Source organism: Schistocerca gregaria, unplaced genomic scaffold (assembly GCF_023897955.1).
Source record: "Schistocerca gregaria isolate iqSchGreg1 unplaced genomic scaffold, iqSchGreg1.2 ptg000229l, whole genome shotgun sequence".
In the NCBI taxonomy this organism is placed as follows: Eukaryota; Metazoa; Arthropoda; class Insecta; order Orthoptera; family Acrididae; genus Schistocerca; species Schistocerca gregaria.
This window is the reverse complement of record NW_026061748.1, coordinates 5,156,785-5,163,882: the sequence shown is the minus strand read 5'-3', so window position 1 is coordinate 5,163,882 and position 7,098 is coordinate 5,156,785.

Sequence of the window (7,098 nt, the reverse complement as noted above, 5' to 3'; positions counted from 1 at the left end):
TTCTTCTGTGTTCTAATTTGATGCTTTTAGTGCCTCCGCATACCGCAGCACGCGACATAGCTTTGCTGACGATAAATGTAACCGTCTCAGAGAGAAAAGCGGCCAATGTGACGATCTGGCTTTAAGTCGTTTCGATAACAAATGACGAAAACGGACGGATTTCTCAGGTTTCTACTACATATGAACACTTTTCACATTCTCCCATGCAACGCGGCTGCTAGTCCTCCTTTCATGCAGAATCTTAAGGTCCTAGGTCATGTTCAAGCCACCAAAGACGGCTAAAAAGTGAATAATCGATAACTAAAACTTGAATTGTACTACTTCTTACTGGCTATTACTTCAACTTAGAAGCTTCTTCTGTCTTCTACTATTGTGCTTTTAGTGTATCCGCATACCGCAACACGCGACATAGCTTTGCAGACGATAAATGTAACCGTCTCAGAGAGAAAAGCGGCCAATGTGACGATCTGGCTCTAAGTCGATTCGATAACAAATGACGAAAATGGACAGATTTCTCAGGTTTTTACTACATATGAACACTTTTCACATTCTCCCATGCAACGCGGCTGCTAGTCCTCCTTTCATGCAAAATCTTAAGGTCCTAGGTCATGTCCAAGCCAACAAAGCCGGCTAAAAAGTGAATAATCGACAACTAAAACTTGAATTTTACTACTTCTTACTGGCTACTACTTCAACTTAGAAGCTTCTTCTGTGTTCTACTATGGTGCTTTTAGTGTTTCGGTATACCGCAGCACGCAACATGGCTTTGCAGACGATAAATGTAACCGTCTCAGAGAGAAAAGCGGCCAATGTGACGATCTGGCTTTAAGTGCATTCGATAACAAAGATGAAACCGGACGGATTTCTCAGGTTTCTACTACATATGAACACTTTTCACATTCTCCCGTGTAACGCGACTGATAGTCCTCTTTTCATGCAAAATCTTAAGGTCCTAGGTCATGACCAAGCCACCAAAGCCGGCTAAAAAGTGAATAATCGACAACTAAAACTTGAATTGTACTACTTCTTACTGGCTATTACTTCAACTTAGAAGTTTCTTCTGTGTTCTAATATGGTGCATTTAGTGTCTCCGCATACCGCAGCACGCGACATTGCTTTGCAGACGATAAATGTAACCGTCTCAGAGAGAAAAGCGGCCAATGTGACGATCTGGCTTTAAGTCGATTCGATAACAAATGACGATAACGGACGGATTTCTCAGGTTTTTACTCCATATGAACACTTTTCACATTCTCCCGTGCAACGCGGCTGCTAGTCCTCCTTTCATGCAAAATCTTAAGGTCCTAGGTCTTATCCAAGCCACCAAAGCCGGCTAGAAAGTGAATAATCGATAATTAAAACTTAAATTGTACTACTTCTTACTGGCTATTACTTCAACTTAGAAGCTTCTTCAGTGTTCTACTATGGTGCTTTTAGTGTCTCCGCATACCGCAACACGCGACATAGCTTTGCAGACGATAAATGTAACCGTTTCAGAGAGAAGAGCGGCCAATGTGACGATCTGGCGTTAAATCGATTCGATAACAAATGACGAAAACGGACGGATTTCTCAGGTTTTTACTACATATGAACACTTTTCACATTCTCCCGTGCAACGCGGCTGCTAGTCTTCGTTTCATGCAAAATCTTAAGGTCCTAAGTCATGTCCAAGCCACCAAAGCCGGCTAAAAAGTGAATATTCGATAACTTAAACTTCAATTGTACTACTTCTTACTTGCTATTGCTTCAACTAAGAAGCTTCTTCTGTGTTCTACTATGGTGCTTTTAGTGTTTCCGCAAACCGCAGCACGCGACATAGCTTTGCAGACGATAAATGTAACCGTCTCAGAGAGAAAAGCGGCCAATGTGACGATCTGGCTTTAAGTCGATTCGATAACAAATGACGAAAACGGACGGATTTCTCAGGTTTTTACTACATATGAACACTTTTCACATTCTGCCGTGCAACGCGGCTGCTAGTCCTCCTTTCATGCAAAATCTTAAGGTCCTAGGTAATGTCCAAGCCACCAAAGCCGGCTAAAAGGTGAATAATCGATAACTAAAACTTTAATTGTACTACTTCTTACTGGCTATTACTTGAACTTGGAAGTTTCTTCTGTGTTCTACTACCGTGCTTTTAGTGTCTCCGCATACGGCAGCACGCGACATAGCTTTGCAGACGATAAATGTAACCGTCTCAGAGAGAAAAGCGGCCAATGTGACGATCTGGCTTTAAGTGCATTCGATAACAAAGACGAAACCGGACGGATTTCTCAGGTTTCTACTACATATGAACACTTTTCACATTCTCCCGTGCAACGCGACTGATAGTCCTCCTTTCATGCAAAATCTTAAGGTCCTAGGTCATGTCCAACCCACCAAAGCCGGCTAAAGAGTGAATAATCGACAACTAAAACTTGAATTGTACTACTTCTTACTGGCTACTACTTCAACTTAGAAGCTTCTTCTGTGTTCTACTATGGTGCTTTTAGTGTTTCCGCATACCGCAGCACGCAACATGGCTTTGCAGACGATAAATGTAACCGTCTCAGAGAGAAAAGCGTCCAATGTGACGATCTGGCTGTAAGTCGATTCGATAACAAATGACGAAAACGGACGGAGTTCTCAGGTTTTTACTACATATAAACACTTTTCACATTCTCCCATGCAACGCGGCTGCTAGTCCTCCTTCCATGCTAAATCTTAAGGTCCTAGTTCATGTCAAAGCAACCAAAGCCGGCTAAAAAGTGAATAATCGACAACTAAAACTTGAATTGTACTACTTCTTACTGGCTATTACTTCAACTTAGAAACTCCTTCTGTGTCTACTATGGTGCTTTTAGTGTCTCCGCATACGGCAGCACGCGACATAGCTTTGCAGACGATAAATGTAACCGTCTCAGGGAGAAAAGCGGCCAATGTGACGATCTGGCTTTAAGTCGATTCGATAAGAAATAACGAAAATGGTCAGATTTCTCAGGTTTTTGCTACATATGAACACTTTCACATTCTCCCATGTAACGCGGCTGCTAGTCCTCCTTTCATGCAAAATCTTAAGGTACTAGGTCATGTCCAAGCCACCAAAGCCGGCTAACAGGTGAATAATCGATAACTTAAACTTGAATTGTACTACTTCTTACTGGCTATTGCTTCAACTGAGAATCTTCTTCTGTGTTCTACTATGGTGCTTTTAGTGTTTCCGCATACCGCAGCACGCGACATAGCTTTGCAGACGATAAATGTAACCGTCTCAGAGAGAAAAGCAGCCAATGTGACGATCTGGCTTTAAGTCGATTCGATAACAAATGACGAAAACGGACGCATTTCTCAGGTTTTTACTACATATGAACACTTTTCACATTCTCCCGTGCAACGCGGCTGCTAGTACTCCTTTCATGCAAAATCTTATGCTCCTAGGTCATATCATAGCCACCAAAGCCGGCTAAAAAGTGACAATCGACAAATAAAACTTGAATTGTACTACATCTTACTGGCTATTACTTCAACTTAAAAGCTTCTTCTGTGTTCTACTTTGGTGCTTTTAGTGTCTCCGCATACGGCAGCACGCGACGTAACTTTGCAGACGATAAATGTAACCGTCTCAGAGAGAAAAGCGGCCAATGTGACGATCTGGCTTTAAGTGCATTCGATAACAAATGACGAAAACGGACGGATTTCTCAGGTTTTTACACCATATGAACACTTTTCACATTCCCCCGTGCAACGCGGCTGCTAGTCCTCCTTTCATGCAAAATCTTAAGGTCCTAGGTCTTATCCAAGCCACCAAAGCCGGCTAAAAAGTGAATAATCGATAATTAAAACTTGAATTGTACTACATCTTACTGGCTATTACTTCAACTTAGAAGCTTCTTCTGTGTTCTACTATGGTGCTTTTAGTGATCCCGCATACCGCAGCACGCGACATAGCTTTGCAGACGATAAATGTAACCGTTTCAGAGAGAACGGCGGCCAATGTGACGATCTGGCTTTAAATCGATTCGATAACAAATGACGAAAACGGACGGATTTCTCAGGGTTTTACTACATATGGTTACTTTTCACATTCTCCAGTGCAACGCGGCTGCTAGTCCTCCTTTCATGCAAAATCTTAAGGTCCTAGGTCATGTTCAAGCCATCAAAGACAGCTAAAAAGTGAATAATCGATAACAAAAACTTGCATTGTACTACTTCTTAGTGGCTGTTACTTCAACTTAGAAGCTTCTTCTGTGTTCTATTATGGTGCTTTTAGTGTCTCCGCATACCGCAGCACGCGACATAGCTTTGCAGACGATAAATGTAACCGTCTCAGAGAGAAAAGCGGCCAATGTGACGATCTGGCTTTAAGTCGATTCGATAACAAATGACGAAAATAGACAGATTTCTCAGGTTTTTACTACATAAGAACACTTTTCACATTCTCCCGTGCAACGCGGCTGCTAGTCCTCCTTTCATGCAAAATCATAAGGTCCTAGGTCATGTTCAAGCCACCAAAGACGGCTAAAAAGTGAATAATCGATAACTAAAACTTGAATTGTACTACTTCTTACTGGCAATTACTTCAATTTAGAAGCTTCTTCTGTGTTCTACTATTGTGGTTTTAGTGTCTCCGCATACCGCAGCACGCGACATAGCTTTGCAGACGATAAATGTAACCGTCTCAGAGAGAAAAGCGGCCATTGTGACGATCTGGCTTTAAGTCGTTTAGATAACAAATGACGAAAACGGACGGATTTCTCAGGTTTTTACTACATATGAACACTTTTCACATTCTCCCATGCAACGCGGCTGCTAGTCCTCCTTTCATGCAAAATCTTAAGATCCAAGGTCAAATCCAAGCCACCAAAGCCGGCTAAAAAGTGAATAATCGACAACTAAAACTTGAATTGTACTACTTCTTACTGGCTATTACTTCAACTTAGAAGCTTCTTCTGTGTTCTACTATGTACCTTTTAGTGTCTCCGCATACCGCAGCACACGACATAGCTTTGCAGACGATAAATGTAACCGTCTCAGAGAGAAAAGCGGCCAATGTGACGATCTGGCTTTAAGTCGATTCGATAACAAATGACGAAATTGGACAGATTTCTCAGGTTTTTACTACATATGAAAACTTTTCACATTTTCCCATGCAACGCGGCTGCTAGGTCTCCTTTCATGCAAGATCTTAAGGTCCTAGGTCATATCCACGCCACCAAAGCCGGCTAAAAGGTGAATAATCGATAACTAAAACTTGAATTGTACTACTCCTTACTGGCTATTGCTTCAACTTAGAAGCTTCTTCTGTGTTCTACTATGGTGCTTTTAGTGTTTCCGCATACCGCAGCATGCGACATAGCTTTGCAGACGATAAATGTAACCGTCTCAGAGAGAAAAGCGGCCAATGTGACGATCTGGCTTTAAGTCGATTCGATAACAAATGACGAAAAGGGACGGATTTCTCAGGTTTTTACTACATATGAACACTTTTCACATTCTCCCGTGCAACGCGGCTGCTAGTCCTCCTTTCATGCAAAATCTTATGGTCCTAGGTCATGTCACTGCCACCAAAGCCGGCTACAAAGTGACAATCGACAACTAAAACTTGAATTGTACTACTTCTTACTGGCTATTACTTCAACTTAGAAGCTTCTTCTGTGTTCTAATATGGTGCTTTTAGTGTCTCCGCATACGGCAGCACGCGAAATAGCTTTGCAGATGATCAATTTAACCGTCTCAGAGAGAAAAGCGGCCAATGTGACACCTGGCTTTAAGTCGATTCGATAACAAAGATGAAAACGGACGGATTTCTCAGGTTTCTACTACACATGAAAACTTTTCACATTCTCCCGTGCAACGCGGCTGCTAGTATTCCTTTCATGCAAAATCTTAAGGTCCTAGGTCATGTCCATGCCACCAAAGCCGGCTAAAAAGTGATTAATCGACAACTAAAACTTAAATAGTACTACTTCTTACTGGCTTTACTACAATTTAGAAGCTTCTTCTGTGTTCTAATATGGTGCTTTTAGTGTCTCCGCATACCGCAGCACGCGACATAGCTTTGCAGACGATAAATGTAACCGTCTCAGAGAGAAAAGCGGCCAATGTGACGATCTGGCTTTAGGTCGATTCGATAACAAATGACGAAAACGGACGGATTCCTCAGGTTTTTACTACATATGAACACTTTTCACATTCTCCCATGCAACGCGGCTGCAAGTCCTACTTTCATTCTAAATCTTAAGGTTCCACCTCATGTCCAAGCCACCAAAGCCGGCTAAAAAAAGAATAATCAATAACTAAAACATGAATTGTACTACTTCTTACTGGCTATTACTTCAACTTAGAAGCTTCTTCTGTGTTCTACTATGGTGCTTTTAGTGTCTCCGCATATCGCAGCACGTGACATAGCTTTGCAGACGATAAATGTAACTGTTTCATAGAGAAAAGCGGCCAATGTGACGATCTGGCTTTAAGTCGATTCGATAACAAATGACGAAAACGGACGGATTTCTCATTTTTTACTACATATGAACACATTTCACATTCTCCCGTGCAACGCGGCTGCAAGTACTCCTTTCATGCAAAATCTTAAGGTCCTAGGTCATGTCCAAGCCACCAAAGCCGGCTAAAAAGTGAATATTCGGCAACTAAAACTTGAATTGTACTACTTCTTACTGGCTATTACTTCAACTTAGAAGCTTATTCTGTGTTCTACTATGGTGCTTTTAGTGTTTCCGCATACCGCAGCACGCGACATAGCTTTGCAGACGACAATTGTAACCGTTTCAGAGAGAAGAACGGCCAATGTGACGATCTGGCTTTAAGTCGATTCGATAACAATTGACGAAAACGGACGGATTTCTCAGGTTTTTACTACATATGAACACTTTTCACATTCTCCCATGCAACGCAGCTGCTAGGTCTCCTTTCATGCAAAATCTTAAGGTCCTAGGTCATATCCAAGCCACCAAAGCCGGCTAAAAGGTGAATAATCGATAACTAAAACTTGAATTGTACTACTTCTTACTGGCTATTACTTCAACTTAGAAGCTTCTTCTGTGTTCTAATATGGTGCTTTTAGTGTCTCCGCATACCGCAGCATGCGAAATAGCTTTGCAG